General features: G+C 38.8%; 1 long non-coding RNA gene across 1 annotated transcript in view; it reads left to right on the top strand.

Moving 5' to 3' along the window:
* Window positions 1-20,568, top strand: part of LOC140715416 (uncharacterized) — a 75,501-nt gene extending 54,933 nt beyond the window's left edge. Inside the window, exon 3 of the long non-coding RNA XR_012096130.1 lies at window positions 20,520-20,568. This is a non-coding gene — a long non-coding RNA (uncharacterized lncRNA). The remainder of the gene's footprint in view (window positions 1-20,519) is intronic.
* Window positions 20,569-24,252: the final 3,684 nt, after the last annotated feature.

Genomic DNA, 24,252 nt, shown 5'->3' with positions numbered 1-24,252 from the left:
CCAACAATGAACACACACAAAATTCTGGTGGAACGCAGCAGGATGCTGCCTGGCCCGTTATGTTCCACCAGCATCTTGTGTGTGCTGCTTGAATTTCCTGCATCTGCAGATTTCCTCGTGTTTGTGTTTTTAAATGTCAACAATGAAATAGCTAAAACTGTACATCTTTGGAATGTGGGAGGAAACCAGAGCACCCTGAGGAAACCCACATGATAAGGGTAAACGTGCAAACTCCTTACAGGCAGCCGTGGGAATTGAACCTTGATCTTACAGCTGATGCACTGTAAAGCATTGTGCTAACTGCTATGCTACTGTGCCACTCTTCTACTTGACCCTGCCACCCTAATCCAATACATCATCAGCAAGAGTCTTTACCAAACGGAGTTTTTTCAAGTGTAGCATTTGGTCTTGGTTGGAATGTGACTGGTGCTGTCTTCATTCCAAATGGGATTTTTCTCCAATTGTTTTCATCTTAGAGTGTGCTAAAAATAGTTAAATATGAACAGTTCTCAAACTCTATCTGCTAGCGCCTATTCTTAGCACTTCATAATGAAAGGTTTTGCTCTACTCATACTGTACCTAGTAAAACAGCTTTGTTAAACTATATGTGAGAATAAATTTACCCAGTGCCTTAGCTCCACATTCATCTGTGACAATGAATTCCACAGATTAACCACCTTCTGGCTGAAGAAATTCCTCCTTATCTCTGTTCTAAAGGGGCATCCTTCTATTCTGAGGCTGTGCCTCTGAACTTAGACACCCCATTAAAGAAAACATCCACTTCATCTAGACCTTTCAGTATTTGATAGGTTTCAAGAAGATCCCCCCTTGTACTTCTAAACTGTGGTGCTGACTCCTCTTCATTCCACTGCTCAGCATGCACCACTTAGGATATCCATGGCTATTTGCTTGGCTATTTTCTCTCCATAAGTCACTCTCCTAATTTGGCTTTATGTTTCTCCTACAGAGTTACTGAAACATACCTTGAGTTTGTGAACTACTTACCATTTGCTTACATTCGTTTAGGGTTAGATAATATTTGCCTGTTTGATGAAAAACATATTTAGCAGTCAGTTACATGGCTAACACTAAGCCAATCCTTGTGATCCTGTCAGGTATACATTTAACTCTCCTAGCTGCTGCATTATAATATTTTCTAGAATAATTCTGACATATTCCTGGTTCATTACAATGAAATCCACATTACATCTCACTTGATTGGTTGCATTCTCAAAGAACTTGAATGCACTTAACTCAATGGCTTATTTCAGATAGGACATTACATGTCGATCCTGAGATAAGCTGAGGTATTTCTAGTTGCCCTTTCATCAAAATCTAGATGTAGATACCTCTAGCCTCAGTCTTCATATATAGTTCCTCCCATAAATTCCATAAACTCTCAATATCCTTCTTTGTTACTAGAAATGATTTTCCAGTCCAAATCACACACATTTTATCCCTTCCATAGGGTATTTATTTTTTGCTACGCTTGTTATAGCTGAACCATCCAACTAATCTTGACAGTAAATTCTCTACTTTGCCCTTTGTTTTATGTTTCGTCAAAAACATTTCCACCTCTGAGCTATCCAATATTTCCAGCCAGGCCTTAGATTGCCCTATTGCTTTGCATGTCTGTGTGCTCTTCTCAGGAGTAAACTTTTGCCTTATGTGGTCGCCATTCCCTCAGGATGACTGTCAGATTCCACAAATAATCCAATCTGATGAGCAAGTCCTTCAAATCTGCAAAGCTACACTTAGCTGCTAACAACCTTAGGTTCATTAAGAAAGTATTAAAGAAATCTCCCTGCTCCTAGTTGCCTGTAAAGAACCAGTAATAGTCCAACTGTTTAATTTGTAGGTGGATAGAAATGTGCTCACAATGCCTTCTCCAGAGTCTCATTTGAGAGCTTTATGATAGGTTACAATTCTGTCTTTTAGTGATTAATAAGTCAAAATTACTTTACTTTAGTTGCCCTGGTTTATCTGCCAAAACAGCTCAGTGTATAATGACTCATTGTTTTTCTGTTATTCGTGTCCTCTCCATCATCTTGGCATTGGAGTGCCATGGTAGTGTAGCAGTTAGTGCGATGCTCTTACAGTATGAGTTTGGAGTTCATTTCCAATATCCTCTGTAGGAAGTCTTCGTCCTGCTCCTGGAATGTGTGGGTTTTCTCCAGATGCTCCAATTTCCTCCCACAGTCCAAAGATATACTGGTTAGTAAGTTAATTGGTCATTGTATATTGTCCCCTGATTATGCTGGGGTTAAAATTGGGAGGTCGCTAGGGGCACAGCTCAAAGGGCCGGAAAGGCCTATTCTGCGCAGCAGCTCAATAAATAAATAAATAAATGCTGTTCCTGGTTCTCCATTTGTCCCTCCATTATAATGTTATGTAACACAGCAAACTGCTTTTTGAATAGCTATTGCACAGAAGAAGATCTTTCTGCCTATCAATCCTGTAGCAATTTGGTGAAAAGCAATCCAATTAGTCATTTATTCCCTTCTCCACCTGTCCTCTTTCCCTGTAGCATTGCAAGCGTTTTACCATCAAATTTTTAGTAAGTTCCCTTTTAAATGTCACAAATTAATCTATATTGCATCTACTTCCTAACCACTCTCCTAAATTTTTCAGACCGTGACACTCAAAATCATAACTAATCTTTGTTTAATTCACATCATGCCCGAATCTTCTGCCAATCACATTAGAATTTTCCCTATTAGCCCCTAATCCCATTCAGACGGGTACAGTTCCTTTCTTCATCTTTTCCAACCTATTAAAGATTCGTACATCTCCAGAACCTGCAGACTCACTTTCACAGACTCTACAACTCATATTCTCAATATTATTTAATTTATGTATTTGCAGAATTTGTCTCCTTTTGCACTTTGGCTACTTGTCCGTCTTTGTCTTATATCTTAAATCTATATCTTAAATTATATTATATTTCTTTATTTTCCTGTAAATACCTGCAAGAAAATGAATCTCAAAGTTGTATATGGTAACATACACGTACTTTGATAATAAATTTACTTTGACTTTGACTTTGATCTCCAGAAAATCTCTTCCCCAATTCTACTGCTCCAGGGAGAATAAAAACAGTTTCTCCAATATAACCTTGTAACTGAAGTATATCACCTAGGGGACCACTGTGATAAATCTCTTCCACACCCTCTCTAGGACCATCATATCAGTCCTAAAATGTGATGACCAGAAGTGAACACAATAACCTATACTTCCTGACTTTTGTGCCTACGTCTCTCTTTATGAGTGTGTTCTGACTGAATTGGAAATGATGAGCATAGGTTGATTGTACATTTTGATCCTTCTTGAGAGCCACCAGAATTAACTATTGAGTAGCTTAAAAGATCAAACAATGCTGGGTAACCCCAACATGATGGATATTTGATCATTCTTTGTGCAAACATACAGTGTTACAAATGGTTATTTTTGCTCGAAGGCAAAGAATCTGTGAAAAGGAATAAAGAAGTCTAAGTGCTTAAAATTTGCAAGAAATCAAAAACTGCAGAACTTTCTCCAAAGAATACTTGAGAATAGTGGCTGGAGGTGATTGCATTGTTTGAGACTGAGGAAGAAGGAGTTCACGGTGGGCGATGAAGGGGCTGTGGCCAGATACACTTCACAGCACAACAACTACAGAACTCAGAAGACGATCCATATGCTTTTTATATTTATTAAGTGAAAGTCGTAAAAATAACTGGGAATTGTGGTACCGTGTGCTAATTGTGCAAAATAAGGAAATATTGCTATGTCTGATACTTGAAAATAGTTCAGGCAAATTTTACAAGAAAGAACATGCAAAACGTGGTCATTTCTGAAAATTTGTGCCAGACTTGTTTGATTATGAGAATCTTAGTGAATCTGCTGGTTTCAGATATAGCCATATAACAATTACAGCACAGAAACATGCCATCTCAGCCCTTCTAGTCCGTGCCGAACGCTTACTCTCACCTAGTCCCACCAACCAGCACTCAGCCCATAACCCTCCATTCCTTTCTTGTCCATATACCTATCCAATTTTACCTTAAATGACAATATCGAACCTGCCTCTACCACTTCTACTGGAAGCTCATTCCACACAGCTACCACTCTCTGAGTAAAGAAATTACCCCTCGTGTTACCCCTAAACTTTTGCCCCCAACTCTCAACTCATGTCCTCTTGTTGGAATGTCCCCTACTCTCAATGGAAAAAGCCTATCCACGTCAACTCTATCTATCCCCCTCATAGTTTTAAATACCTCTATTAAATCCCCCCTCGACCTTCTACGCTCCAAAGAATGAAGACCTAACTTGTCCAACCTTTCCCTGTAACTTAGGTGCTGAAACCCAGGTAACATTCTAGTAAACCTCCTCTGTACTCGCTCTATAGATATTTTCAGAAAATATAGATTTTCATATATATGAAAACATAGATTTTCAGAGAATGAATTCAGATACCTCAAATGTTGTAGTGAAAATAGATGCAATGAAGAAAGAAATTATAAATTGGTAATAAATTTGCAGAATAAAAGGAAACAAAATGACCCTTGGCAGTTATTGTAAATGCTCCAGAGATCAGCCCTGGGATCTCTGCCCTTCACATTATTTATACCATTCCTGATGAAGATATTAAAAGTTGAATGTTGAAGACTGCATATGATGTAAAGTTCATTGGAAAAGTTGGAAGGAAGATGTAAAATTTTTTAAAAAGCTGTTATAATTTATAAATGGTGTTAAATATTGAGAAATGCACAAAACTAAGGGAAATGGTGGAACTCTCATTAAATAAGATGAATGAAAAAAGATGTCTTGGTATTGCAGTTAAACAAATATTGCAATAATTACTGTAGTGTAGATCGGCCATTAAAATGTAATAACCATTGAAGTTAGATGTAAGAAATCTGCATTGAAATTCCATGATACCAAAGAAAGTCCACATATTTGAATATTCCATCAATAATCATTTTGCAAGTTTCTGCAGTAAAAAGTTTCAAAAAAGACAAGACATTTTGGTATATCTTAAAGATATTAATGCTATTTTAATTAAAGTTCAAAGTAAATTTTATTATCCAAATACATATATGTCACAATGTACAACCTTGAGATTCATTTTCTTGTGGGCATACTCAACAAATCGTTAGAATAGCAATCATAACAAAATCAATGAAAGACCGCTCAACTAGGGTGTTCAACAAGAGTGCAGAAGATAACAAACTGTCCAAATGCAAAGAAGAAATAATAATATAAATAAGCAATATAAATATTGAGAGCATGAGATGAAGAGTCCTTGAAAGTGAGATCATTGGTTGTGGGAACATTTCAATGATGGGGCAAGTGAAGATAAGTAAAGTTATCCTCTTTGTTCAAGAGCTCAAAGGTTGAGGGGTAGTAACTGTTCCCAAACCTGCTGGTGTGAGTCCTAAGGCTCCTGTACCTCCTTCCTGATTATTGCAGTGAGAAGATGGTGGGGCTCCCTGATAATAGATGCTGCTCTCCAGCGACTGTGTTTCAAAAAGATATGCTCAGTGGATGGGAGGGCTTAACCCATGATAGACTGGGCTGTTTCCATTACTTTTTGTAGGATTTTCTATTCAAGGGCATTGTTGTTTCCATTCCAGGCTATGATGCAGCCAGTCAATATACTTTGCACTACACATCTATAGAAGTTTGTCAAAGTTTTAGATGTCATGTTGAATCTTCACAAACTCTTAAGGAAGTAGAGGTGGTGCCATCCATTCTTTGTAATTGTACTGATGTGCTGGGCCCAGGACAGGTCTTCTGAAGTAGTAACACCTCGGAATTTAAGTTGCTAACCCCCTCCACCTCTGGCACATGGACCTTTGTTTTTCCTTCTCCTGAAATATGCATCAGTTCTTTGGTCTTGCTGACATTGAGCGAGAGGTTGTTGTTACAACATCACTCAGACAGATTTTCAGTCTCCCTCCTATATGCTGATCCACCGCCACCTTTGATTGAACTTTTAAAGCATAAATTTTAAAAGATAAACGAGGGATTCCAGAAAATTGATGTGGATTAGCATAGTTAGTTTTTAAAAAAAAAACAGACAGAAAGAACTTACCTTAAAGAATAAGTCAAGATTTCTAAAAGAACAAATAGCTATTATGAAAACATTCAGAGCAAATGGAATTCAAAAATAAAACTACAGCTGCTGGAAATATGAAATTAGCATGAAGCAGAAACTGCTGGAAATACTGGGTGGATTATTTACCATGTGTGGAAAGAGCAGCAATTTAACATTTCAGGGCCAAGTCTCGTCTGATAGATTCACACACAATCAGTGATATTCCCTTTGTTCTATTCATAACCTTTCCACCTTCTCTGCTACTGAAAAATAATTTTTTGGTTTTTTTTGGTCTGTTTTCCAGTGCTGGTAAACAGTCTCCACCTGAAACTTTAAATGTTTCTCTTTATCGAGATGCGGCCCAACCTGCTGACTTTGATCACTATATACTGTTTTTATCCAAAAGTATGCATTAAACTGAAGTTGTGGATAAATGTGACAGCTTAATCAAATCCTGAGTCAGGCTTGGATAATGCAACTAATTAATTGTACTAAGTTACATCTTTGGCTTTTATGAATTGACAGAGTAAACTCCACTATTTATATCTATAGAACAAAATACAACGCCTATTATTAATAATATACATGATATACAATGCTTGTGAGTGACTGGAGTTGCATTCAGATAGTTCATAAAACTAACATGAAAAAGACATTGAAGGTTTTTTAATATTTGTTCTTAATGCAAAATTAACAATTTGTGGCTATATTTCATGTGGAATATCATGTTGGACTTGTTCACTTCCCACTAATTCTATTAACAATTCATTGCTTTCTTCATCGGAAACTTATGGTGAATAATATTTGGTATTGAAATAGTTAGAAAGGGTTGATAGATGATATGAATATCTGTAGGCCAAAGCCTACCAGTGAATGGAATTCTTTGGAAACTGAAAAGCAATTTAGGGATTTAATTAAAAAAAGCTTTAATTTTTCCCTAGTTGATTTTTTAATCAGTTGCCAAGAACAATTATAGTAAGAGGATATGATACTGGGAACTGAAATTGCAAAATTAAAAACAGTTAAAAAGAACACTGTGAGTTCATAAATTAATTGTGTGGGAGAAGGAGTGGGTTTTGGAACAGTAAATGTTGAGATGGGAATGAACATTGTTGGTAAGTAACCAATTTCACAGATTAGCAGGTGGACAAAATTGTCCAACATTCAGCAGATGTAACTGTGGGTGGAAAACAAAACTACATTTTCAAAACAACAATTAGGTATTTATGATTCTTATAAACCCTAGGAGTCTGGTAGATGTGTTTACATATGATCAAGGTTTTGATGTAATTGAAAGTTATTACAAAGGTCATCTTATTAAACTCTATTTGAATTACTAGTCAGTTACTTGTACCTTTATCATTAGTTTCTGTTATCATTTATGTGTAGCAGTCTGGCCTAGCCAAGTGTTAGTCTGTAAAATTGCCTCTCAATTTCCAAGATTAGCCGAGATGTTTGACTAGAATTTCAGCCTGTAGGGGGTGCCAGGCATGCTATATTACAGCAGCACATTGAAATCTGCTTATGGATTGCAGTTCAGTTTACTTCATTGGAGTCATTTTTTAGCAATGTAGGGGAACATCCAACCTGGGACAGCATCCTCCCTGTCAGAATGTTACATATTTCAGTGAGATCTCCTCTCATTCTTCTAAGCTATACTAAAGACAGGCAAATCTACTCATTATTCCTCATGGATTATCATTCCACAAATCAATTTGGTGAGTCTCAGTTAACTGTTCTTTGAGAATATTTACCCTTTCTAAATTACACATAATAGTAGAGGTATGGTCTAACCAAGGCTCTGTCTAGTTGTAGTAAGACTTATTTGCTCCTACATTGAAAAGTGTTTGCGATAAAGGCCAACAGATAATTAAGTTGATTTAAAAGTTCATTGCTTAAAGGGAAATTACATGCTGCAGATTGTGGTAAAAGTAATTCGAAAGAGGTTAATTTCTGCTGTGCATTTCCCTGGTAACATCTGTTCCCAGTTAGAGGATTTGCTCCTTCCATTCCCCACGTTAGCCAAATGTAGTGGCATGGTAGAGTAGTGGTTAGCACAACTCTTTACAGTACCAGTGACCCTGGTTCAATTCCCACTATTGTCTGCAAAGGGTTTGTATGTTCTCCCTGTGACCACGTAGATTTCCTCTGGGTGCTCCGGTTTCCTCCCACAGTCCAAAGACATACCGGTTGATAGGTTAATTGGTCATTGTAAGTTGTCTCGTGATTAAGCTGGGGTTAAGTTGGGTGTTGCTGGGCAGCATGGCTTGAAGGTCTAGAAGGGCCTGTTCTGTGGTGCATCTCAATAAGTAAATAAATGAATACATATTTATCTTTTAAAGAGCTTGCTGCACCTGTATGTATGCTTTCAATGACCAGAGGATATTGAGCTTGTTTTGTACTTCATTTCCCAATTTCTTACTATTTTAAATAATGCACTTTCAGTTTTTCTTACCAAAGTGGATAGGTTCAAATTTTTCCACCTCATGTTGACCCTGTCATGTATTAGCCCACTCACTCAACTTGTCTAAATTGCCTTACAGCCTCAAGGAATCCTTCTCACAATGGACAAACTTTACTAGGTTCCATCTATTGACAAAGTTAGAAATTCATGTGCCTCATCAAAATCATTGATATTTTTCAGTGCATAGACCCAAGAATCCCACTGATCGCAGTCTGCCCACATGAAAATGATTCTATTCTCTGCTGTCTGCCAACTAATTTTCAATCTGTGCCAGCATACTAACACCAGTCCAATGTACTTTAATTTTGTATGATAATCTCTTAAGTGGGACTTTACCAAAGACCTTCTGAAAATCTAAATAAGATATGTACTCTTTCTCACATTTAACTGTTCTATCAGTCACACTCTGAAAGATTTCCAGTTTGTCAAATACAATTTCTCTTTCATGTTGATTTTGTCCTACCCTGTTAATATTTTCTAAATCTCCTATTATCACATCCATTATGATAAAATCCAGCATTTTCCTACAACTGATTTTAGGTCAGTCGATTAATTTTCTCTTTTCTCTCTCTCTCTCTTTATTAAAAGGGTGGGGGGGGGGAACACAGACTTATACCCAAGAGCATAGATGTATAATGTAACAAGGAACAAAGAACCGACTGCATTGAGATGATTGTGAAGCAGGACACATTATCCAGCATCTGTAGGAAGAGAAACAGAGTTAACGTTTCAAGTCACAGACGCTTCATCAGAACTGGAAAGGAATAAAACCTCATAAACCTGCAGGGAGGGGTGGTGAGGATGTTTTTGAAAGGGTAAATGCTGGATGACAGTAGGGATCAGCTGTAAACAAAGATTAGCTTTATTTATCACATATGCTTTGAAACCAACAATTAAATGTGTCATTTACATCAAATCAAATCAGCGAGGTTTGTGCTGGGCAGCCCGCAAATGTCTCCACACATCTGGCTCCAGCATAGCGTGCCCACGACTCACTAACCCTAACTGTACATCTCCGGAAAGTGGGAGGAAACTGGAGCACCCAGAGGAAACCCACACGGTCACGGGGAGAACATACAGATGCCTTACAGATAGCTGCAAGAATCAAACTCCAATATTATAGCTGGCACTGTAATAGTGTTACGCTAACCGTGCCACTTCAGAACAGGGTTATGAAGTCAAAAGAGGCTGCAGATAATAGAATTGAGAAAATAAACAACAAAGCACTGGAAAAAGTCAATGGGCCCAGCAACATCTGTCAGAGCAAAATTTGTAAGTGAACATTTCAGGCTGGGACTGTTAAGAAAGATGAAAGATTACCTTTTTATAGCTGTGTGTAGTTGGGTGGGATGGAAGCTGGTCGGTGATAGATGGAACCAGATGGGGAGGCAAGAATGAAAACTCCACCAGTCACTATATGCAACACATCATCTTCTTTCATTTCTGCCATCCCCAAAATGATCCCACCACCAGTAGAAGTCACATCTTCCACTGTACCTCTTCCTTTCTGTTTTCCACAAGGACCACTTTCTCGGCCTCCTTGGTTTATTTGTACGTGTACATCTGCTCCTCGTTGTCTCATGACACTTTCCGCTACAATCAGCAGAAGCGTAACATCTATTCATTCCCCTCACCAATGTATTCAGTGTCCTAAATAACACTTCCAAGTGAGTTAGAGTTTCACCCATTTCTCTTCTAACAAGGTCTACTGCACCTGGTGCTCTAATGTGGCCTCTTCTACATTGGTGAAGCAAAAACATAGTCCAAGCAAAGATTTTGCATAATGGCTACCTTGAGCTGCTTGTTGCATGTCATGTTATCTCTCCTTCCCAAGCCATACTGATCTTAGCCCTCCATTGCTATGGATAAGGCAACTGCAAACTGGAAGAACAACATCTCGTATTCCTCTCTGGGTAACTTACAACTCAATGTATCAATACTGAATTTTCCAATTTCAGGCAACACACCACCTCGGTGCTCTCCTCTCATACGGATCTGCCTGTCATCCAGTTTATTTCATCCTTCCCATTCTCACCCCCACCTGGTTCCATCTGTCTTTCACCTCATTCACATCTGGCTGTACCTAACCCCTATCCAACTGTGCCAGCCCCCTTTTCTACAGGTCCCATTTCTCATTGTCACTTCCCCATCTAGTTCCTCCTATCATCTACCACTGTTTATTCCATACCCTAGGTGCCCCTAGTTTCTAGCAATCTTTTTGTTCTGTTCATTCTTGATGCAGACTCTTGACTTGAAAAGTTGGCTTACACATTTTCCCTTGAAACATATGGCATGACCCATTGAGTTCTCTCTGCATTCTATTTTTGTGAATACGGTATCTGGTCAATAAGTGAATGGGAGCAAATAGAAAGCAATGACATAGAGAAACAAATAAGAACACTGCCTCAAGAGATGTTGGATAGTTTGAATGTCCTTGTGCTAAAATTCTGTTCTTGACAATTCAGACCTTGTTCACCCTGTGTTCTTCATAGGTAAACTGTTTCCATTTTTTTTTAACTTATCCTTCCTCTTTAATATCCATTGGTCTAGTGCGTGTTTGTCAGATTATTCTCAATGAAAAAGGTCAATCTTTTGATTTTTTAAGTAATAGAGATACTATGTTGCAATAGACTTATCTTGAAATTCTTTGGTATAACTGAAAGAATGATGAAATATTGCTGCATATTATGTCAAATGTTGACTTGGTCATGGAAAATTTCAGTGGTACCTGTCCAAGGCAATGAACAATTACACATTTTTCTTCAAGGAAAGGCACAGTGGTTGGAGACTAATTAGTACTTTGCAGAGGTAGTATAAGATTGGGGCTGGGTGATAAAGATCAGGGCTGGCTTGGCTGCTGATTTATGGATATTTGTCGGATTTCTCAAGGGATGATATGTTTGTGGAAATTCTGGAAATATCCTGAGTTATCAATACAAATGTAAGAGAAGAGAAAATACATCAGAATCAGAATCAGGTTTATTATCACCGGCATGTGATGTGAAATTTGTTAACTTAGCAACGGCAGTTCAAAGCAATACATAGTCTAGGAGAGAGAAAATAAATAATAAATAAAGTAAAAAATAAATAATTAAACAAGTAAATCAATTACATATATTAAAAAAGGTGCAGAAACCGAAATACTGTATATTTTTAAAAATGTGAGGTGGTGTCCAAAGATTCAATGCCCATTTAGGAATCGAATGGCAGAGGGGAAGAAGCTGTTCCTGAATCGCTGAGTGTGTGCCTTCAGGCTTCTGTATCTCCTACCTGATGGTAACAGTGAGAAAAGGGCATGCCCTGGGTGCTGGAGGTATTTAATAATGAACGCTGCCTTTCTGAGACACCGCTTCCTAAAGATGTCCTGGGTACTTTGTAAGCTAGTACCCAAGATGGAGCTGACTAGATTTACAATGTTCTGCAGCTTCTTGCGGTCCTGTGCAGTAGCCCCTCCATACCAGACAGCGATATAGCCTGTCAGAATGCTCTCCACTGTACAACTATAGAAGTTTTTGAGTGTATTTGTTGACATGCCAAATCTCTTCAAACTCTTCCACTTCTGATCCCTCTATGAGGATTGGTATGTGTTCCTTTGTCTTACCCTTCCTGAAGTCCACAATCAGCTCTGTTGTCTTACTGATGTTGAGAGCCAGGTTGTTGCTGCAGCACCACTCCACTAGTTGGTATATCTCACTCCTGTACACCCTCTTGTCACCACCTGAGATTCTACCAAAAATGGTTGTATCGTCAGCAAATTTATAAATAGTATTTGAGCTACACTTAGCCACACAGTCATATGCATATAGAGAGTAGAGCAGTGGGCTAAGCACACACCTCTGCGGTGCGTCGGTGTTGATCATCAGCAAGGAGGATATGTTATCACCAATTCTCACAGACTGTGGTCTTCAGGTTAGGAAGTTGAGGATCCAGTTGCAGAGGGAGGTACAGAGGCCCAGGTTCTGCAACTTCTCAATCAGGATTGTGGGAATGATGGTATTAAATGCTGAGCTATCGTCAATGAACAGCATCTGACGCAGGTGTTTGTGTTGTCCAGGTGGTCTAAAGCTGTGTGGAGAGCCATTGAGATTGCGTCTGCCATTGACCTATTGTGGCGATAGGCAAATTGCAATGGGTCCAGATCCTTGCTGAGGCAGGAGTTCAGTCTAGTCATGACCAACCTCTCAAAGCATTTCATCACTGTTGATGTGAGTGCTACCAGGCGAAAGTCATTGGCAACTCAAAATAAGTTTTCTGGCATAAAGTCAGAGCCACAACCTTTTCCGTAGCTTTCAAAAATCCCTACCTAGGTCACCAAAGAGCAGCACAATCTTGTTGGGGTTCTCACAGTGTTAAGTCCAGTTTTGGAAACATAAGCTCCGGTTTACAATTATATAAAAACAAATCAGTAATAAATCCAACAGGGATCCTTAACATGGAAGATAGTTAGAATACAGAACCTGTTACCACATGGAACACTTGAGGCAAACAGCATTGATTCACTTGAGGGCAACTTGGGTAAGTATCTGAGAAAAAAACATAAGGAATAGAAGTTCTATTTGAAGTAGGGTTGGCTGAGCTTCAAGAGGAGCATAAACTTTGCCTTATATCAGTTTGCCTCCAAGAGGGCCACAATCTTGTTGTGGTTTGGAGGCTTGTGTGCCTCAATGACCCGGAGAGCTCTGCTGGCTGGAGTCAGGGCTTTATGCTTTGGCTCCTGGTAGGGTCAGGCATGCTAAACAGGTCAAAGGGTAGAGGCAAGACTAAGAATGGTCCAGCAGTCCTCCAGGTTCAAGAGTTCAGCACAGGGCTAACAACCCTGATGGGTAAAACAAAATTGGTACAGAAACAGCTATGCTGTGTACATACGTTTGAGTGTGACAGTATTCCTGAGTCTCCATCTATGATATGCTTGATCGACAGTGGTGAAAACAGAGAGGAAGCTACAGATTAAGGAAGCCCTGAACACTGCCAGAGATGCATGGCCTTCATTGCCACCCTAAATGCCAGCGGGTTAATGTGCAATAAATAAGTTGATCAGTTTGGCCAAATGACATGTTCCTGTAGGAAGTTCGTCATTCTGTGGAGGTCCTGGCTATTCTAGATAAAGGGTTCCAGAGCAAACATTAGTCCCCCTTTTTACTGTGCTCAAATAGCCTGATCCCTCTTTCAGGCTGCCAAAGGAGCTACTTTTACTTTGTCCAGGTATTCAGTATGTTTCTATTTCAGTCCTGGTATGATAGATAGATTCCCAAATAGCTTCCTCCTGTCCAAAATTCAAACACAGCTAATCTACCCCAAAAATTGTTAAAAATCAGAAGCAATGAAATTGCTTAGGCTGCATCCTTAATGGGAACTGAACGAAAAAGAGTTCTTAATTGACTTCCTGGACGTTGGGTTGCAGATTGAAATACTAGGATCACCGCAGAGAAAGCTCTATGTTAAAATAGATACAGCATAAAAATTTTGTCATAATTGTATTCTTGTGACATGAATATGTTTATGTGATTGCAGTACATTTATTAGAAAAGTAACAGTGATGAACTTGTATGGTAATATACAATAAACAGTAAACTCACAGCAAAGCATGATCAGAGTTTAAATGTTACTCAAATGACAGATGTGGGTAATTATTATCTCATTCATTTGTGAGGTTATGCAAATCTCTAAAATCAGAGGAAGTCTCATTTTTTTCCCCTTTCAGAATATATAAACTCTAACACATCAAACAGAGAATGTTAATCAATGCTATTGGTAATTAGTGAAATGTATATGTTTCTTCACATCAAAGAGAGCTTTCTCTTGCTGAGTGTGACAGTAGGATGTAAATTGACTCTTGATCTAATAAATCCTTCCCCATGAACAATCTGTTGTTAGTGATCAATTGAGCTATCCAGGTAAAATTATTTGTACGGATGGTCTAAAGTCACTGCTCCCATGACTTCGTTCTGCAAATTTGGTGCCGATTTTTTTAATGTCAGTGAGAGGAAGTTTAAAAATTTACACTCTCCTCAGAATGGCTCTACACATTGTAATGAAACCCAGAGCAACTTTCTTGCCAGTACGACTGAGCATAACTGGGCTGCAGAATTAAAAAAAATGTAATGCAAGGCTTCATTAAATCGACTGTTTTCGCATTCTGATCACTTTCCTTTTTACAGCTATTTTTTTACTGTGCTTCATTAATCTGTGCTGAACACAATGACATACATCTTTAATGCAGCTGCTGTCAAGGCATATTTCAGTAAGAGCTGCCAAGTGAATGACAGCAACCAATATTAATAAATTTAACATAAAGCCTATCAATTTTTAACAGAATTAATAAGGAAAGCTGAGAAATTTCTAAATTGTAGGATTTATTGCTTGCTAAATACACACATTTTATAAAACTTGTGACACTCAGTGAAAAAATAGATTTACATCTCATTAATAAGTAAATTAGGAAAATGCCTTTCAAGTTCAGACAAGTACATAAGTGTAATCTCCATATTAAAGGAGTAGCCTTTGATAAACCACTGTGGAATAGCGATAGCTGACTATGTGTCATGTTGCCTGTGCTTGAACTCTTCCACATTCCCACCTTTAATTACAGTGGCTCATTTTTAAAGAGATAAGTGTCTCTCCACTTAAGATTCTATAAATGAACATCAGAGAGTCCACCCTAATAATTTTACATAAACGATGAAAAGGTGGTAACAGTTTCAAAAATGAATTATCACTAGAACTCATTTTCATGTAATAATATTAAAATATTAAGATTAATTCTTTCAAATCTCCAAAAAGTTGTCGATTAAGTCTGCTATTTTAAATTAAAAAAAAAATTACCAGCGAGATTTTATTTTTCCTTCACAAGTCCCATCAGACATCATTTGGTCAAAATTTAAACCCAATGTGAAATCTCAGGTTGATACTAAAGAAAGTTACTGTTGATAGGAGACTTGGTTTTATACTAATTTCAGGGATTGTAGAGACAATGTGGGATCTGAGTTCAGATTGTGAAATCGGTTTAACTGCTTAAAATACTGTACATTGTTTGGAAATCGAGTAATTACATGGGCAGTATTTTAGGTGCCTGCACAAACACTCAACATATGCCATCTTTGTGCTGTAGAATGGTTTGACAACAATGTGTCTTCAGTTTAATCTTAGTTCTACTAATCAGTACACAACAAATTTCAGACGACTTAATTCAGTTAATAGTTACGGAGTCTGCTGTTTATGTTCTGAGATGTCAGACTGCACCTGCTCAGTGTTACAATACTGTGACTAAATGCAATTGCCTATAAATCACATCCATGGCAAACTGTGAACCGGCGCAAGTCCGGATGTTCACGAATGGGCATGCATGGCATAAATTTTACCATTTGGAGTCTCAACCTACTTTAAATCTCCTGGAAACATGACCAGGATATGCCGCAGTAAGAATAATGGTGGATCAGGGACAACAGAAGTGGTGCAATCAATGGCTCAGCTCATTTGCCCCAATGAGCCAATTAAGCAGAACAATGTTGGCAATGATCTGAGTCTTGAAATTCTGAGTTTCACTGTTACTGAACTTGAACACCAGAATTACATTTTTGAGATATGAGTATTCTGTAACTCTATTCAGTTTTCAGGATCATTTTTAAGTTACAGATTTTTTTCCCCATTTACTTAGACGATGACATTAGTAATTGATGATACTTAGTGTTTCAGATTAAACTTACTTCTAATGATAAGTGCAGGGCAATTTAGCATTTTATTCACAAACTACAGTTGCTTTAAGACAGAATAATGAAGTAGAATTTCGATAAATAGATCAAAAAAGGAGAAATTTTATTTTACTTGAATTAATTATTTTTCACACATAAATTTAAGTACATTCACAGATCAATTCAATTAATTTAATGATCCTGCACTTACCTCAAGAGCTCTACTGCAGAACAACCACAATGATAACTTATTTTTGATGGTGAAATGTCAGAGCCTATTTTTATTATATATACTTAAAAGTCCATTCACATGACTCCAGACTGCAGAGATGAGGCTCCACAGCTTTTAAGTCCTTGCATTCAGGAAAAATCTTCTGAGAGCTATAAATCACATTGATACCAATGACCAAGCCTTCATCATGGTTTTTCAGTCTAAGAAGCTGCTGCAAATAAAATATAAAAGCAGGAAACTCGAGGCTGCCATTGACTTCAATTGGATGGGGAAGCATCAATGCACTTTTCATTGTTCCAGTGGAGTTATGCAAGAAATTATGGCAAATCGAATTCATCATTACTAAAGGAGACTGGAGCACCATGAAAGAAATAGTGAAGGCTGTCATTGGAATGCTGGTTGCAATGGAAGAGAAACCATCAAAGCTGACAGTCTCTTCAGACCTAATTATTGTTTTTCCACCCAACACCCTCCATCTACAATATCCTCTGATTTATAAACTACAAGCAGCATTAGCATGAACCTGCTACTTCCCACACACCAGCCCTTCCTGCTCCCCAAACCATATAATGACACATTAACAACAAGCAGTCTGCTGGAGGAACTGAAGTGAGTTGAGGAGCTTCTGTGGGGGGCGGGGGAGGAATTGTTGACATTTCAGGTCAAAAACCTCCACCAGGGCTGGAAAGGAATTGAAGTCCCAGGCCAGCAGACGGCTTGTTGCTCCAGATTCCAGCATCTGCAGTCTCCCGTGTCTCTCTCTTTAAATTTGTGTCCACAAATAGCCAAGATGAACAGTGGGAGAACGGCAAGATGATGAACATAAACCATTGTGCGGTTTCACACTGACAGTTAGCACTTAGATTGCTTTTTACAAATGCCTGAAAATTTGAAGAGCAAGTTGATAAGCATTTCAAAAATTAGGAAAGGCTAACTGCCCCGAAACTGGAAGCATGGCATCAGAGTTTTGTTCAGTGCGTGATTCCGTTTCATTAAAAAATAGTGCACGGAAATAGATTGACAATTTATTATGAGTTGACTGGACTGTGTTTTTCCTTCTGGTTTTTGTCTGCAGCTGACATGCTGGAAAGAAACTAATTGAGTATTTGGAAGAGAATGCTCAGGACTGAGGAGAAACAGAAAGGGAACAGGACTGATGTCATTGTTCCACTAAGAGCTGGCAAAGAGTCAATTGACTGAATGAACTTCGGCTCTATATCAATCCTGCGATTCTAATAACTTAATGAAATATTGTCGATAGCTCATTGATGGGCTCTGGAAACAGTGAGACGCTGAGCTCAAGTCACCTGCAGCTGGAGAGGAGAGTGCAGGAGTCAGCATGGCAGTGTTAGAGATTGTACGTGAGTTGTGATCAGGTATCTCCGATGGCCATGTTCATTGAGTAGGTGTATTGATAGGTCTGCTGGAAGGTCTGTATGCCACGCAACAGCAGGGCTTTTCATAGACTTGTTCCTTCATCAGTGACAGGTTTCTTCATCAACACACTTATGGGCCCAGTGATACAGGAGAGTCTAATGGCTAATTCCTCAACTTCCAATCCACCATAAGCTTCCCAACATCTCATGCCACAGTAGCAGTGTAGATATTTCTCGTGCTAACTTAGCATGATACTGTTGTGGCTGACGATAAATAGCATGTATGTGTGTCTGTATGTAATCCATCCAATAAAGGGCTGGTTTCGTGAGCTGTCACTCTGAGGAAGCGGCAATGGCTTTGCGGAACATGAATCTACTCCTCTCCCCTTATGACAAGGTTCCTGAATCTTAGCATCAGCCCTTCACTCGTGCACCTACTGACACCCACCAGCCCAAATGTGCTGCTGCTTTTGAGAAAGTGCAACTCAGAGCCTGTTTTCCCATCCCCTGAGGAAAAGTACAGCTCAAGCTGGTAAATCTGAAATAACAAAGAAAATATTGGAGATGCTCAGCAAGTCAGGCAGAATCAAAGTTAATGTTTCAAGTTGATGAGCTTTCAGAATCATCAGGTTTATTATCACTGACATATCTTGTAAAAATTGCTGCCCTGTGGCAACAGTACACTGCAAGACATAAAAAAATGAGGTGCAATACAATCATAAATAAATAAATAAATAAATAAACAGAGCAAAAGTGGAATTGTGAGGTTGTATTCAGGATTCCCAACCTGGGATCCAGAGACCCCTTGCTTAATGGTATTGGTCCATGGCATAAAAAAAGCTTAGGAACCTGCCTGTACTCAAAACTATGAACAGTCTTCCTCCAAAGTTAATGGTTATTTCAACAGCCACTGACGCTGCAGCCCAGGAGTTGTTTTCGTTCTGAAGTTATGATCGAAGGAGGTGCATATTTTTGTGAGAACATCCTTATTAATCTGCATATACTTCATACACTTCTCAGCAGAGTTCACATAGGAGAACTGTTCCAGAACATTCTAGGTAGATATGACCTCTTAACTCAGAGCCTTTCTCCTCCTGCTTTCTCATCAAACAGCTAGCCCTGCTTTCTGTGCCCACCGCTCAATAATCCAGTTGAGCTATATTTGAGCTTTCTAATGCACCCCTGTTTGAGAGCATCCAGCTTATGCTTGAAAGCTTGAAAGTCAAGACAAAAATCATTTTGCAAGTGGGATCCTTTGATTTAATAAACTTCTGAAATATCCAAAAAGCACCAAATGTGTAAGGCTTCAAAGCAACAACTGATGAGATCAAAGAGGAAGCAACTCCCAGTACTTGTTGTGAATCACATTCAGCTGCTGAACAACCAATCTGCTGTAGGGATTCCTGAATGGTGGACCCTCAGTTTAGCAGCACTGGCGATAAATCTGCATTGCATTTGGACGGATGCCATGATCTACTTTCTTGGCACACTTGCTGCAGGTATTGTCAGTGGATTTGTGTTAACAGTGCAACACACTGTAAGGTTTCACTGCTAAAGTAATGGCTTCTCTGTATGTTCCACTGCTGAGGTAATGGTTTCTCTGTAGCAGCAATGTTTGGGTTATGACTAGAGATAATGGGGCATGCTAGCCAATCAGCAGGATGTTGTTCTTTCTTGTGTGTCTGGGAGCCGGGAATTCACGGGTCTTTTGCCTTGAAGAGATGAGGAGAGAAGACGCAAATGGAGAGAGTTGATAGACCACCGGACGGAGTGGGCTTGCAGCGAGGGTCCAAAGGTCAGCGATTATCGGAGGAGGTCGATGGTGGACAAATGTCCTCATCAGTGAGCTCCAACCTCGCGCAATAGACTGTTTCATGAGAATGGGCCCTTTTTCTTTTTTGTTTTCTTTACTAACCACATAGTCAAATTAAGAATTATAAAGCTCAATTGTTTAATCACATATTGTGTACTGTTTGTTATTTCGTGGTACTGATTTGTAGCAGGGGACACATCGTGCAGCATCCACCCAAACAAGATTCCTTAAGTTTGGCTGGGCCGGGGGCTATCATCTCCTATATTAAGCCATTAGCCGAAGTGAGAGTTACAACCCTTTTCCTGTAATTATGACCATTTCTCCTCATGCCTCAGGTACAATTAAATGAACCTAGCATTTTTTGTTGTTCTCTCCACAGCTTGTGGTGCATCAGGCAGCAACCTTGTTGTTTCCTTAGCATTTGCCTGTTTTTTTTTACGAGGTCAAGTTGCCAGCTTGACACTCAATCTAGCACAGATGGAAAGCATGCAAGAAGCTGACCGGATTCAAACACAGGACCACTCACCTCGAAGTCTGCACCGAATGCTACTACACTACTGCTGGCTCTAGTATGTTCAGCTATGAAACAATGATGGACCAACGTGAATTTTGCGACACATTAATGGAACTGAGGGAAAATTGACCACACTGAGGAGTGGTCTTTGGGGAGAGTGGTGAACCTTTTGATATATCAGATATCTCCAGCTTTTCAGTCCTTTATGTCATTCTTGATTTATATGAAACACTTAAATGATAGAAACCAAAACATAGCCATCTTTGATGTGCCTATGATTTTAAACTGTTTTCATTTGAAGACCCTGGTGATACGAATGTAACCTATTGTTCTATGTCTTTATTTTCCTACAGTTCCCACTTGAGCCAAGTGACATTCTCGGGCCAGGAGCAGCATTAAGGTGATTCATATTCTTCCTTAAAAGCATTGCACATAAGGCCACTGTAACCAGAGAGAGAGAGAGGAAAAAAAAACACTTGTATCTGGAGGGTGACAACTTCTATATTTTAATATCTCAATGTTGTTTAATTCAGTAACATGCCTGCAAGCTAATTACACTATTTTTGTTAATGGAATATTGCTGTGACAGTGATCTTATCTATAACCTTACTCTACATCATCGTTGTCACAACAAATGAGGCTTAAATATACACAAGCTGTTTATTGTATTAGTCAGATTATATTTGCACTTGTTTTCTCCCAAAATAGATTTAATTTTAAGCTTCATGAAAATACTGTCACGTATAGTTGGTCAGGCACATTAACTCTATCCACACTGAAGTCTCAAGCACTTGAAATGGCCAATGGTTAGATAACACTGGACAACAAAGATTTTGCTTCCTGAATACTTATGGGTGTATCTTGTGGATTTTGGGCTGTTGGTCATGAAAATCATCATGAAATTTCCCTATTACGTACCATTTTTTAATTGCCTATATTTGTTATTTTAAGACAGAATAGCAGATGCCAAGATTAAGAAAAGCATTTTTGTTGGTCCACAAATCAAATAGGTCATAAATGACAGGCAGTTCAAAGAACTTCTAGTAGGACCAGAGAAAATCACATGGAATTTGTTCAAGGATGTTGTTGAAAATTTTCCTGTCAACTATGAAGCACCAAACAGCTGGTTGACAACATGCTTTAAGCATACAAAACCATGAAGTGCAACGTGTCACTGAAGATTCGTTTTCTGCTTTCCTATTTTGACTTCTTTCCTGTAAATCTCGGTGCTGTCAGGGATGAGCACGGTGAAAGGTTTCACTAGGACATTGCGGTCATGGACAATTGGAATCCATCAATGCTGGCTGATTATTGTTGGACACTTAAGCAATGTTCAAGAAAAGTTTATTTCTTTTTTTCACCATACTCCTACATGATACAGCTAGTCTGAAATTATATTTGTGTTCAGCTTCAAGCTGTCTATCATAAATAACAACAAAGTTCTGAGGAAGCAACACTTTAGAAAAAAATTTGTTGTCTGGTGTAATCCTAGAGTCTATGTCATACTGCACATAAGCAGATTGTCTTGTTAATGATTTTCTTTTGTACTCAGTGTCTGAAGCTTCTCACTTAAAGTGGTCAACAATAATCAGCCAGCACTGATAGATTCCAGTTGCCCTCATACCATTTCTCCGTGATTACAATATCCTGGTAAAACCTTCCACCATGCTCGTCACTGACAGTGCCAAGGTTTGCAGGGAAGAAGTTTAAATGGGAATGCAAAAGACTAATCTTTAGGGACATGTTGCACTTCATGGTTTTGTATGCTTGGAGCACGTTGTCAGCCAGCTGCATGTAGTTTGGTGCGCTGCAGTTGCCAAGAAAATCTTCAACAACCTCCTTGAATTCATTCCATGTGATTTTCTCCAGTCCCATTCGAATTTCTTCAAATTGCCTGTTAAGTGCCTGTTAATTCTAATCCTATTTGCCAGCACTGAGTCCATAGCCTTATATTCAAGTGCCCATCCCAGCCACTGTACTACAGTACATACACTTTCAGTTTCATAGTTTAAGAAGGCAGCCCAGAGGAGATTCACCAGAATGATCGCAAGTATTAGAGGAATCACCTTACAAGAAGAAGTTGAACAGGAATGGTCTGTTCTCAGGAGACACAAGGTAGGAGATGCTGTTGGCAGTCATTATGCAGGGTTTTGATCTTTTAAAAAAATGACAGTTCTTTTCCTCCCATGGCTATGTTCCTCCAGCAGACTGTTTGTTGGGTCTGTATTTATGGAGTTCAGTCAAATGAGACTGAACAGGACACATTCTGGAGTTAGGGTATATAGCAAATATTAATTTCACCAGCAACCAATCTTCAGATTCAAATGTGGATTGCAGATTGAATTTAAAATGCAGCTCAGAACAATTAGAGCTCAGATGCCTGCATCTGCATGAATGCAGTCTAGAGTCAGTGGAAATTAACAATTATTTTGGGTATCTGGAATGTGGGTGCGAAGGAGGTGTGTGAAAAGTATATTCAAAGGAAGCATTGTGGATAGATTGTAACTATAGAATTGCCCTACTGTTACCTTTGATCTTTAGCATATAAATTGTTATGTAATAATGGATCGAGCAGGCCTCTTACTCCAAGAGTGTCTCAATATGATTCCTGCTGCTCATTGTCGTTCAATAAAACAGTTCTATATCCACTAGCTTCAGTGTCTCTTCAGTTTCTTTGTTCATGTCACAACACTGCCTCATTCAGCATACAATATAAATGTATACATTTAACTTCTTTTCTCCCTGTGTTATATAAGCATTGTAAGCTGACTTTACATAAAGAATTATTTCATCATGAAATACTAACTTCCATTTTGGGCTCCTGTGGAACTGTGTCCTGAGCTTCCTATCATACTGGAAACATTTTCAATGTGATGCCCTGCCCTATCACACTTCATTCACTGTGCCCATCTCCCAAAATATGGTGGGTTTGGTGGGAATTTAAAATCTCAAAACATCAATGGCTTTCTTTCATCTTTTGATCTCCTTTAACAAGGAACTTCAGCATATTATTACTAAACAGAACTTGATACCGTGCTAAATGAAGTTATTAAGAGTAAGTGATCAAATACTTGGTCAAAGAAGTGGATCTTAATAGGCATCTTGCAACAAAAGTGGGAAGTAAAGGCACAGAAAGATTCAGGGAAGGAGTTCCAAAGCTTTAGAGACATGGCAGCCAATGACACAACTGCCAGAGATGTAACAATGCAAATGGGTCTGAGCACAATTGCAGACAGAGATGGTGACAGTGTTGGTCAAATTACTTCAAACTTCACTTCAGCAGTCAGAAGCACTGAGTATAACCATCTTGTCCCATTCACCTGTTCAAATTTAAACTACAATTCACAGGCAACTTAAGAGTTCACAGAGAATGTAACAAAAAGGCTTCAGATAATCGGTCTCATATGATCCAATGCTTCAGGAGAATCATGCAAGTCAGTCCACAAAACAAAGGGGTTGTTTCCACAGGTTAGATCCCTGGTAAGTATCTTCACAGAACCAGCACAGGAAAATGACTAACTCTAGTAGTTGGTTCTAACCAACAGACAAGAATCAAGACTGAGCAAGTGGTAGATGCAGCCTCCCGCCTTAAACACCTCAGCCAGTCTCAGGTGTGTCTCGTGATCCAACTGAGATTCCTCCTAGTGATTCGGGGTGAGGATCTCCACCCAGAAAGGTAACATCATTGCTCTTGGAGATGATTGTGTTGCCTGCTAGGCACTTCAGCTGTTACAAGAGGAGGAGTAGATACATTAAATGTTTTAACAGGGCAAAATATCAGTAGTACAAATACCTCAGAGATTTACAGGGCTGCAACAAATTGCAGAGAAGTATGAGCCCTTTGAATCACCCAAAAGCAAGTTTGAGAATTTTAACCTTGAAACTTTGTTTCACTAACAGATAGCAGAGATTAAGATAATTCTAAACCTGCAAAATTTAGAATGAGGGAGTTTGTTGGGGGAGTCAGATTTGGAGGTTAAAAAGCACAGATATTGGTTTACATTACAATTTAAAGGTGATAAATTTGGGCAATGTTACCAAGGTGGAAACAAGCATTCATGGTGGTGACATATATAAGCAAATCAA

Source organism: Hemitrygon akajei, chromosome 23, assembly GCF_048418815.1.
Source record: "Hemitrygon akajei chromosome 23, sHemAka1.3, whole genome shotgun sequence".
Taxonomy (NCBI): Eukaryota; Metazoa; Chordata; class Chondrichthyes; order Myliobatiformes; family Dasyatidae; genus Hemitrygon; species Hemitrygon akajei.
This window is presented reverse-complemented; position numbering and strand designations above follow the sequence as displayed.